We start from the raw sequence: 12510 nt of genomic DNA, 5'->3' as shown, positions 1-12510 counted from the left end.
AGTATCTGGGCCAGAATGTACCATTCATCATGGCACAGTCTTTCACGGCTTCCCTTAGTGAGGGGAAGGAGTTCCCCAACCCCTTTCGCTTCCTGGGTAAGGTGATACCCCACCCTGCTTCTGCTCGCCCTCTGTGGGCTGCCCCCACTGTCTAACCAGTCCCAATGAGAAAATCCAGGTACCTCAGTTGGAAATGCAGAAATTACTTACCTTCTGTGTTGATCTTGCTGGGAGCTGCAGACCAGAGCTGTTCTTATTCAGCCATCTTGCCCAGGTCCTGGGCATTGTTTTTTTTTTTTTTTTCCAGCTTCCCAGATGATTCCAGTGTGTAGCCAAGGGTAAGAATCACTGCCTTGGAGGCAACTAGGAATAGAAATAAGAACATAGATTTTAAAGTCAAGAAGCCCTTTGTTCAAATTCATGGTCTGTATTTCAAGTCATTTGAAATGTTGGGGCTTTAGTTTCATGTTCAGAAAATGGAAGATTAAAAGGCTTACTCAGGGTGTTTTGTCAAAGCAACATTTTGGAAGAACCCAATATAAGGATGAGCATGTAGCAACTGACCAGTCAAGACAAGTTCTCTTTCCTCTACTTTGAGTGCTTTCTTGACTGTTTTCTTAGTGTACTCTGCTTTGACCAAATATTATGAAAGATTGGCATAATTATTACTATAAAATATCTCTCCATAGATGCAGGAACACACAAAATGAGTTATAATCCAGCATTTTGCTTCTCCTAGAAAATGACTGCATAGATTAAAGAAATAAGGCTGTTTGACTTTTTTTTTTTAGAAGGGAGTGATTCATGTTAAGCCCAGGAGACTTAACTGGTCTATTTTTATTAATGATTTGAGGAAGAGAATAATCTGACTACATGAAAACATTAATAGGAGAATAAGAAGCAAATAGCACAAGTGATTTTTAAAAATAAGGGTGAAGAAAGTATGTGCTTTTTAAAATAAGGCAAGCAGCAGAATGATCAGGAAGGACATATCTGAAGCAATGATGGATTGCTATAACTCTGTACTTTTTTATTTGAACCATTATTTTAGCACACATTTACATAAAGAAAATTATTAAGTAAAAAGTGAAGTTTAAAGATTTTTCTATAAATGCCATCTTGCTTTCTAAAAACTCTTCCTTTGTTTTACGGAGTAAAAAATTATATTTACAAGCAAGCAAACAACAATAAAACAAAAAGTCAGAAAAGGCAAAAAGAGAACTAGCATTTATCAAGTTAGTTGCTCCAGGTTTCATGCTAGGAATTACATACATTTAAATTACTTAAACCTGTGACAAATTTAATACCATTCTCACTTCACAAAATCTCAGAAAAGCTAAATAACTTGCCATAAGGCATACCTTTAACATGGCGTGGCCAGGATGCTTCCCAACTGTGCCACAAATCCATTCCCATTCCAGGATTCATTCTGTTGTAATGCTCTGATTCTTTCATTTCTGAAAAGGAAAAAGAGTGTGGGGTTACAAAAATATCCCCAAAGTTTCTATAGATCTTATTTTTTCATTTTTAATTTTAAAATGCATTACCTATTGAAATGATAAAATTTTGGATACATAAAACGTTCAACTTTGGTTGCAAAGTACACTAATAAAATTTTCAGCAATTTATTTTCGCTTTTTTATTTTTAAATTTTTATTTTTTAAATTTTATTTTCTATTTTAGATTTAGGGGGTTTGTTACATGAGTATATTGTGTGATGCTGACATTTGGGTTTCTAATGATCGCCCAAGTAGCGAATACAGTAACCAATAGGTAACTTTTCAGCCCTTGCTCCTCTCCTTCTCTCTCTCCCTCCCCACTTTTGGAATTCTCACTGGGGATTCTATACATTTTATAAACTGAATCTTAAATTCTGCTTATTTTCCTGTATGGATATCCCAAGAATTCTGGTTCTAAGCATTTATGAGAGGAAAGAAATCTGTCATTACTTGCAGGACACAGGCAGGCACACTTTCACAATCATGCCCCAAGAGGGTAAACTCCTGTCACGACTCCCCAGCTGTCATTAGTGAATCCCAGAGGCCTCCATTCTGCTTTCAAATCATCTGCCTGCCCAGCAGCAATGGCCGTAATGAGACTTAGCCACAGCATAAGAGATGCTGGCTTCTTACAGGACAGCGGCACCAGGCCCACCTGTGCCTTTCCCTCAGCCACAAGCATTAAGCCCAGACAAATTCCTCACAACAAAACTGAAGGCAAAACTCAAACGAAAATATCAGGAGGTCAGAACTGGTCACAGAAAGCACAGAAGAACCCAGTTAAAAGTTGCTGTTCCCCAGCCTCCCTTATGACAGGTACTTTTGTGCATAACCCGTCTTCATTTCCCTGAGGCAAGGTGATGAGACATAGACCAATAGAGTGGGAGATGCAGCTCTAAGAAAGGAACTGTTAGAGAACTCACAGCAGCTAGCAGGCACGAAGCAATGGAGGAGTAATTAAAGATACTCTAAGAGAAAACAACCCTCTGTCATGTAAACTAAGAGGAAATGGGGAATCGGTGACTTAAATTTTATGACATTTTATTCACAATAGAGCTGAATGGCATTCCCCTCATACTCATGCTGGGAATTCCAGGTGGGGTGATTTGAAAGTCATTTGTCTAGGGTCTGATCGTACATCTTGAAAGCCAGAAATTTAACTTTGTCCACCTCTTCAGAGCTACTCATGTTCTCCAAAACTTTCATGCTAGCTGACTTATAAGATCCTAAAACACATACTAAAATGCTCAGGTTTTTGTTTTCAATTTATAATATTTTTGTTTTTATTTTAATCGCACAGAATTTTCTATTAGTCATTACACTCACATCAGGATACCATCCTAATAGCAGTTAGCTCTTGCTGTGTAACAGCCATGCAAAACTCAGAGACTTTTTTTGTACTTCAATGGATGCAAATCAGAGACTTCAAACAAGGCATCATTTGTTTTTTTCTCACGTATCTAAGATCAGCTGGAAAATTTTGACATTCTGGGCCAGGTTCAGTTAATCTCTCCTGGGCTTTCTAAGGCCTTTATGGTCAGCCAGTGGTTGGACTACAGGCTGGCTGATCAAAGAAGGCCCCACACATGTGTCTGGTGTTGCCTGGTCATCAATCAGAGTAACAGGAGTCAATAGGCCTCATTTCTCATCACTGAACAGGTTGGCCTGAGTATGACCCCATGGTGGTTATGCAGGTTGTTCAGAGAGAGAGAGAGAGAGTTAAGCATTCAAGGCCTCTTGACGCCTAGGCTTAGAACTGACACATTATTGTTAGTTACTCCATCTTGAATAGGGGCCAGGTAAAGTGAGGATGAGACCTGCTGGGTTTCATTCCCAGGAGGTTAGGAATTCTTAGTCAAAGGATGCTATAGAAGGTTGGCAGGATTGGTACCACAAGATGCAGGTCATAAAGACCCTGCTGATAAAACAGGATGTGGTGAAGATTCCAGCAAAAACCCACCAAAACCAAGATGGGGATGAAAGTGACCTCTGGTCATCCTCACTGCTCATTACACATTAATTATAATGTATTAGCATGCTAAAAGACACTCCCATTAATGCCATGACAGTTTACAAATGCCATGAGATGTCTGAGTTACCCTGTATAGTCTAAAAGGGGGAGAAACCCTCATTTCCAGGAATTGTCTGCCCCTTTCTTGGAAAACTCATGAATAATCCATTCCTTGTTTAGCATATAATCAAGAAATAACCATAAATTTACTCAGTCAAGCAGCCCATGCCACTGCTCTGCCTATAAAGTAGCCATTCTTTTCTTTCCTAATAGACTTACTTTCATTTTATGAACTCACCTCAAATTCTTTCTTGCACGAGTCTGGATTGGGAACCCTTTCTGGTAACACCATGACTTCCGCCACATTCTATTGGCCAAAACAAATTGCAAGCCAGCCCAGGTTCAAGAGGGTGAATAAATAGTTTCTACCCTCTGATGGGATGAGTTGCAAAGTCATATTGCATGTGGGCCTATATACAGGAAGGGAAATAGTTACAGCTATTTAGGCATCAATCTATCACACTTCCCATTCTCAAGCTCTTGGAAACTGAATTAATAAGCAGAGGTTGCTTGATGAACACAAAATCAAATATAATTGAATGATGCTCAGGGATTATTTCAACCAACCATCAAAAGAACTTAATGAGCACCCTAGCTCCAAAACTGGAATGTACCAGAATACCAGACTCATGCTTTCTCTCTCAATCTCTCTCTCTCTCTCTCTCTCTCTCTCTCTCTCACACACACACACACACACACACACACACACACACACACACCCCTTACATGTCCCTTTGGAGATAATCTCTCAGGGTGGATTCCTTTTGCAGATGTCTGCCACTAAACTTTTCTATTATGCATCGCTTTTTGCTGGTTTTACTCTTACGGTGACACCAGTTTTCACATAGTAGATTTACTTTCTGTGATCTCTATATCAATGACTATGTTTGCTTTTTAGTCAGTTATGGCTACTGAAATTGTTTCAGGAAGAAAGGAGGAGACATTCTCTCCTTAACTACCACCTACCTCCTCAGGAGTATAAAGACAGTGGCACTCTTGGAATCTGGAAATACAATCCTTCTTCTTTTTTTCATTCATTATGACTATGATCAGGAATTTCTGGCCCAGTCAAATGCAAGAGCCCAATCTCTGTGGGTCACAGCTTTATTGCACACCTAGGAATGTTTGTTGAACTAATTTGAAACTGAAAGTTGGTTATTTTGTGGAAATTCAAGGAGCCCAAACTCTATTAGAATAAATTAACATTTTGGTTTTCCATATTGCTTTGGAATGAGTCATTCTGTAGAAATTAGTTTTCTAGGTCGCTATTTCATTACACAGTGCCCTCCTTATAACAGCCCAAGGGAAAAATTTCTCTCTGATCTCAGAATGGGAAATGCACACTGCTTTCTAGTACTTAGAATGGTTTTGTGGTAACTCTTATTGCAGACAACGAGGATCATGGACATGAGGGCATCACCTTCTTTGCATTTCCTGCTGGACAACTTAGCACCAAACCTGAGACCCATTTATAGCTGATTGACAGGACCTTTTGGTGTGAATTTTAGATGTTAACCTTGTGCTGGCTTTGCCTTATCTTTCTTATTTCTATATATAATCTGTTCTGCTTCCTCATTCAAATATTTTTATATTTATATTTTTCTATTTAAGATACTTATTAAACAGCCTTAAATATCTTTGGAACATCAAAGAGAATAAATAAATATATAAATACCAACTTCACAAGAGAAGCCAGAGTTTGTTTTAAAAAAAATTTTTTTTAAATTATCTTCTTTCATCTATTTTGGTGGAACCCTTACTTTTTGAATTCAGGTACTGAAGCTGAGTTAATCACCCTTCTCAATGGTTTATTATAATCTTTGGTCCAACAAGATCTCTCTCATTTTATTTATTTTTCCTTTATCCCACTCTAATTCCTCTACTGCCCCAAGGTAATCATTCCAACTATGTCCTTTGTTAATAAGTATTCTTATAAACACACAGTTTTATATAAGTATGGGCCTTAACTATGTGCAAATGTCATTGTTATCTACCTCAACCTATTTCTTTCTTCATCCAGCTTTCTGCTGAATAGTGTGAATCGAATGCATTTTGCCTCTCCACTCCCCAAATTGCCTCTAGTTCCCCATCACCAAGAATATCCTGTGATGACCAGCCTTAATCACAGGGAGAACATTTTTGAGAATGGAAGGGTGATATTAATAATTACACTAGGACAGCAGTTGTACACTATGACTATCCCAGGCAAGTTAGGATGTCTCATCACCCTATTCCTATAGGGCCCTTAGAAACTCTTGGATAATTTTTTTGTGATATGGTTTGGCTGCGTCCCCACCCAAATCTCATCTTGAATTGTAGTTTCCATAATCGCCATGTGTCATGGGAGGCACCCAGTGGGAGGTAATTGAATCATGAGGGCAGGTTTTCCCATGCTCTCATGATAGTGAATAAGGTTTTTCCATGTTCTTGTGATAGTGAATAAGTCTCACGAGATCTGATGGTTTCATAAAGGGCAGTTCCCTTGCACATGTTCTCTTGCCTGCTACCATGTAAGACACACCTTTGCTCCTCCTTCACCTCCCGCCATGATTGTGAGGCCTCCCCAGCCATGTGGAAGTGTGAATCCATTAAATTTATTTTCTTTATAAATTATCCAGTCTTGGGTATATCTTTATCAGCAGCATGAGAACAGACTAACACATTTTGTGATATACATATGCAGAAATGGATTTGGCTGGCTAGGTCAGAAAGTATACATAGATCTATCTGCCCTTACCACTAGAGTCCTCTGCAGAATTTCTACACCAGTCAGTCTACAATCCCATTAGCAGTGTGTAAGTATTCTGATGGCCCCACATCCCTGTTAACACTTGGCATTATCCAGCTTCCTAATTTTTGCCAGTTTAATACATGTAAAGGAGTATCTCATTGTTTATTTTACATTTTTTTGTCAACTAAGTTTGAACATCTCTTTGGAGTCTTGCTAGCTTTTTGTATTTTATCTTCTCTGAAGTTTAACTCTTCATTATCTTTGCCCATTTTCCATTGATTTGTCAGAGATGAAACTTTTTCTATGGTGAGTACATATTTTGTTTTCTTAAACGGTGCATAGCAAGCATAACTATACTTTATTGAAGAACTAGGTCACATGATGATGATATAAGTAACAATGCTGTAATTATAAGATACTATAGATCACACCTGTAATCTCGGGACTTTGGGAGGCCAAGGTGGGTAGATCACTTGAGGTCAGGAGTTTGAGACCAGCCTGGCCACCATAGTGAAACCCCATCTCTATAAAAACACAAAAATTAGCAGGGTGTGGTGGCAAAAGCTTGTAATCCCAGCTACTCGGGCAGCGGAAGCAGGAAAATCACTTTAACCCAGGAGGCAGAGGTTGCAGTGAACCAAGATCATGCCACTGCACTCCAGCCTGGGCAACAGAGTGAGACTGCCTCAAAAATGAATAAATAAATAAAAAGATACTATAGAGTCTAGAGTTAAATGGGTACCAACTAATCAACATGTAGAAACAATTTTCACATTTAGCCATTTGTATCTTTCTCTCAAGATAAAATGAAAGATGCTCAGCTGTATGATCTGCTAGATAGTATAACCTGGCTGTCTTTCCAGAAAATTATTCACTGAGTCAACAACTAAGGAAACCACATTCCAAATGATTTCTTTAGACTCTAGCAATTTTTTTTTAATTGCAGCTATCAATGTCATCTGTCTTAGCAGCATCTTCTGAAGAAGCCCAAAAAATAGATTATGGGTACTGCCAGTCAACTTTTTTTGTCTCTTTTATATAACTCACCCTGCTTAAGGATATGAGGGATGATTATCTTGCATCATTTAAAAGTTTGATTGAAGCTGGGCGCTGTGGCTCATGCCTGTAATCCCAGCACTTTGGGAGGCTGACACGGTTGGATCACTTGGGAGGCTGTGGCTCATGCCTGTAATCCCAGCACTTTGGGAGGCTGACACGGTTGGATCACTTGAGGTCAGGAGTTCGAGACCAGCCTGGTCAACATGGTGAAACCCCATCTCTACTAAAACTACAAAAATTGGCTAGGCATGGTGGCTGACACCTGTAATCCCAGCTACTCGGGAGCCTGAGGCAGGAGAATCATGTGAACCTGGGAGGCGGAGATTGCAGTGAGCAGAGATCGCACCACTGCCCTCCAGCCTGGGCGACAGAGCAAGACTCTGTCTCAAAAAAAAACAAAACAAAAAAAAACAAAAAAGGAGTTTGATTGGGACTTCAATAGAGGGGTTTTACTTGAAAACCTGTACATTTTTTATCCTTCAGGGAAAATAACACCTTTAAAGAGATGATACCGGAACAAAGATGGAAAGTAAGTTTTATTTCACATAATACCAATCAAATTGACAACGGTTGCCCAGAATATTGTGTTGAGAAAAATTCAGAAGCTGAGTATAAACTCAGTAGGCAAGAAAGCCAAGATGGATTAGTAATGTCTGCCACAGTCCTGCTGTGGGGTGTTGGTATGTATGCCACGTATTTGTTATTTCTACGTGAATAGACCCTCACTTTGTCTTTAATGTTTCACTATGTAAAACAAATTCTGGCATAGGTATCCTTCAGCATTTCAGCTTGAATGTTATAAGATTCAAAGCTCGGTATATTATTTACAGGATGAAGAAAAATGCTTCATGATATCACCTCTTAACTTCATTTTCTTTTCTGGGAAGTGCTTGATTAACAGTGCAAGTCAACGACCATGAAGCACTGAATACTTTCTATGTGCCTGGCACTGCTGTGAGCACTTCATATCTATTAACTCATTTAAACTACACAGAATACCCATTTTACAGATAGGGCACCAAGGCCCAAAGAGGTTAAACACCTTTTTAAGGTGCCAGTAAGTGAGGATTTGAACTCAGAAGTCTGACACTGTAATTATTGCTCTTAAATATAATATCATGTTGATGCCTAAAAACACCTTACCAAAAATGAATGCTGTTTTTCAGAGTAAGCTACTAATGAAAATGGTTCCCAATCCCTAGGCACTCGGGTACTGAGTGGGTACTCAGGTTCGAAGCTCGTGATACTGATGTGGAAATTAAAAGGAAAATACGTAGAACTAATTAGAAAAAAAATGTTGCTTATCAATCCATTCGTTTCTGGAATGTTCTGAATGTTTATCATTCCCTGTGATGAGGTTTATAAAGATTATTTTATTTAATCATGCAGATTATCCTATGAAGTAATTATTCCTATTAAATGAATGAAGAAATGGAGGCAAGAGAAGTAGCTTGTTCCCAGATCACACAACTGATGAATAATGGAGCCAGGATCCCAAGCTAGGTAGTGTGACTCTAGAAACCAAGTCTTCTCTCTCTCTCTCTCTCTCTCTCTCTCTTTCTTTCTTCTTTTGATGGAGTTTCATTCTTGTCACCCAGGCCAGAGTACAATGGTACCATCTTGGCTCACTGCAACTTCTGCCTCCCAGGTTCAAGCGATTCTCCTGCCTCAGCCTCCCAAGTAGCTGGAATTATAGGTGTGTGCCACCATGCCCAGCTAATTTTTGTATTTTTAGTAGAGACGGAGTTTCACCATGTTGGCCAGGCTGGTCTCGAACTCCTGACCTCAGTCCACCGTCCTCGGCCTCCCAAAGTGCTTGGATTACAGGGGTGAGCCACCACACCCGACTCGAACCCAAGTCTTAAAAGTACTCTGTTACTCTCTACTCAGAATTTACAAAGCTTTACTTTAGGTTTACTCCAGTTTAGATACAGGTAAATATCTGAAACTCACTTCAATTGCTTACCTCATTGGCCAGTTGGAAGCATCAAAACTTTCTGTGTAACACTTGGAATGTTTATTAAAAATCAGTTACATCATTTCTATAAAACAGTTCATATATAACAGACTGCTCATAAATCAGGTACTTCTTCCCCTGGAAAAGTCACTGAATTCTTCAACTTTATGACTTCTACTTTTTAAAAAATTTGTTTTCCAATATGATAACCTCCTCTGATAGCACCAAGTCCCCTAGAGGAAAATACACATAGCTCAAACACCTGTGCTGCTCTTATAAACCTTTTGCTTCTGCAATTAACAATGGGCCAGAGATAAAGGGGCGAACCTAAGGTTTTTCCAATGGGTGCAAGTTTGTCATGGATCCCATAGGATGGTTTCAGGGATGGTGCTAATTATTTTGCTGCTTTTAGGTATCTCACCAGCAACTCATATAATCCCAAACATTATGATCTGTTCCTGTGAATCTGTAGAGAACTAACTGTGATTTTCTCAAAGCTAGAAAAAGCAGAAGCAGGAGTTCAACTCAGCTCTGTCTGGTATCCAAATCTAGGCTTTTCTCACCATTTCAATTGACCCAAGATAGTGCTTGTCTGACCTGTTATGGATATGCCTACGTAACAGTTTCCCACAATTCTTCTATAGGTGTCCTTAGCTACTGGAGCCTCAGAAAACCCATTTTAATGCCACTTCTCTCTCCTGCTTAGTATTGCTAATACTTCCTGAAAGAGCCTATTCTCTCAGCAGCTGGTGATATTTGATTTGATTAACACCCTGGGACCGATCACCAGACTTAAAGATGATGCCTAATTAACTGCTTACGTTAAAGAGCTGGCACTTTCTGCATTTGGTTCACACTTCCAGCCTCAATCATGTTTTCGTTTCAGCAATAATATTTACATGATTAGCAAATAGTCAATTCATACTCTGGTGTGGACCTAAGCTGTGTTTGGGACTTCCCAAAGCAGATGTCCTTGACAGGTGTAAAGAAATAGGCTTTTGTTCATAGCAAGAGTCATAAGCGAGATCTTCTGCTCATTTGTCAATGAAAAATTATGTTTGGATCAAGAAATATTAGTTGAGCACTGACCTAAGTGCCAGTCATTATATTTCCAAGGCCCCCATACGCCCTCACTAAATAATCATATTAGACTCATCTCAGTTTTGTTATCCTTTTTCTTTCTTTCATTATATATTTATTTATAAATTTATTTATTTAGATGCATAGATTAGGAAAAGGCATTCTACATTAGACATTCGAAGTTTTAAAAGGCATTTGCAAAGGTCTCTCAAGTCATTTTCATGCAAAACCCAGAAATACATAGCCTTAATGATACTACAATTAAGTAAGCTTGTGATGTTAAATGATCCCCAAGATGTGAATAGACATTGAAGGAGCACAGAGAGTTTCACCCCAAAATAGGGCTCCCTGATATAATGAATGTTTTGAATTGGAAACCCTTTGAAATCAATAGGCCTTGGAAGAGACTTTTCCCCTTCTTCATAAGGATTAGATGGAATCACCAAGATGAACAATTGCTTTTCCTTTCTTTCCTTATAATCTTATCATCTATTTCAAGAAGGGAGAGGAAGAAGGTAACCGGACCAGGCCCAGCCTTTTTACAAAACAATGTCTGTCTCTCAGGTTCATTCAACTTCCAAAGAGAACCACAAGTCAATCACTGTTCACCACCCACCTGCTCTGCAATCCACTAATTCTCCCAAATCTTCATTCATTTTTCCTGGTAATCATTTAATGCCCTTCAACAGAATTACCTATATTCTCCATGTTCTGCCTCGCCTCTAAAAGGTTATATAAGTGTTTGGGCCTCATTGGGATATTGGGAAATCACTCTGATTCTCCCTGTGTGCATGGTTAAATATATTTGTATGCCTTTTCTCTTATTAATCTGCCTTACCATAAGTTGATTTTTCAGTGCACCCTCTGAGGGCAAGGGGGAAGCTTCCCTTTGGCCCCAACAAGGTCAAACTGGAAAGACGCAAAGTGCCACAGGGCTATTCCTTTCTTTCTTTTTCTCTTTTCTTTTCTTTTTGAGACAAAGTCTCTCCCTGTCACCCAAGCTGGAATGCAATGGTATGATCTCAGCTCACTGCAACCTCCATCTCCCAGGTTCAAGCGATTCTCCTGCCTCGGCCTCCCCAGTAGCTGAGATTACAGGCACACGCCATCAGGCCTGGCTAATTTTTTGTATCTTTAATAAGACACAAAAATTAATAGAGATGGGGTTTCACCATGTTGGCCAAGCTGGTCTCGAGCTCCTGACCTCGTGATCCTCCCACATGGCCTCCCAAAGTGCTGGTATTATAGGCATGAGCCACTGAGCCTGGCCCTATGCAGTATTTTTAAATCAATAATTTGGGTAATGATATAGAAAAGCAAGATTATATCTTCAGGTAACAGGAATTTGGAAGGGAGAAGCCAGCATTTTGGATGACAAAGTTCTTGACAGACTGGATAATGGGTTGAATCATAATGTCATGAAATTTAGTAGGAACAAATGCCAAAAAACCACCAGCACAAGTACTAGATAGGGAAGATGTGGCTTCGTGGCAGCAAGGGTGGAAAAGACTTGAGAACTGCATTTACACGAGACAAGCTTATATGAGACAATGGTGTGACATATGGACCAAGAAGACTTGAGAACTGCACTTACACGAGACAAGCTTATATGAGACAGTGGTGTGATGTACAGGCCAAGTCCCTAACGCATCTGTTTGGCTGCACCTGTAGTGTACCAAGGCTTGGGATGGTGAGAGCTCTGCCCTCACTTTTGCTAGTCAGCTCACTCTTAGATATTACATTCTGTTCAGTTTTAGGTAGGTTTACCAAAAATGATATTCTAATAAGAACACTTTTGAGAATGAAGGAGTTGCTAGTAATAATTAAGCTCAGAAAATAGCCATAAACTAAGATCCCTGGACACAGAGGACCTATGTTAGCTAGTTATAAAAGATGTAGACAAATTGGAGGATATTTGGATGAGAGGCTCAAGGAAAGGAAGGTTCTCAAAGAAACAGACTATGATAAAATTAAAGGGGTGTTCAGCCTGGAGAAGAGTAACCTGAGGTTTATAAGAAAGTTTTTTTTTTTTTTTTTTTTTTTTGAGATATTTAAAGGCAACAAATGGAGGAGGGATGGGGCTTGTGAATTATGGGTCTTAAAGTATAGAGAA

This window comes from Theropithecus gelada, chromosome 15 (genome assembly GCF_003255815.1).
Source record: "Theropithecus gelada isolate Dixy chromosome 15, Tgel_1.0, whole genome shotgun sequence".
In the NCBI taxonomy this organism is placed as follows: Eukaryota; Metazoa; Chordata; class Mammalia; order Primates; family Cercopithecidae; genus Theropithecus; species Theropithecus gelada.
This window is presented reverse-complemented; position numbering follows the sequence as displayed.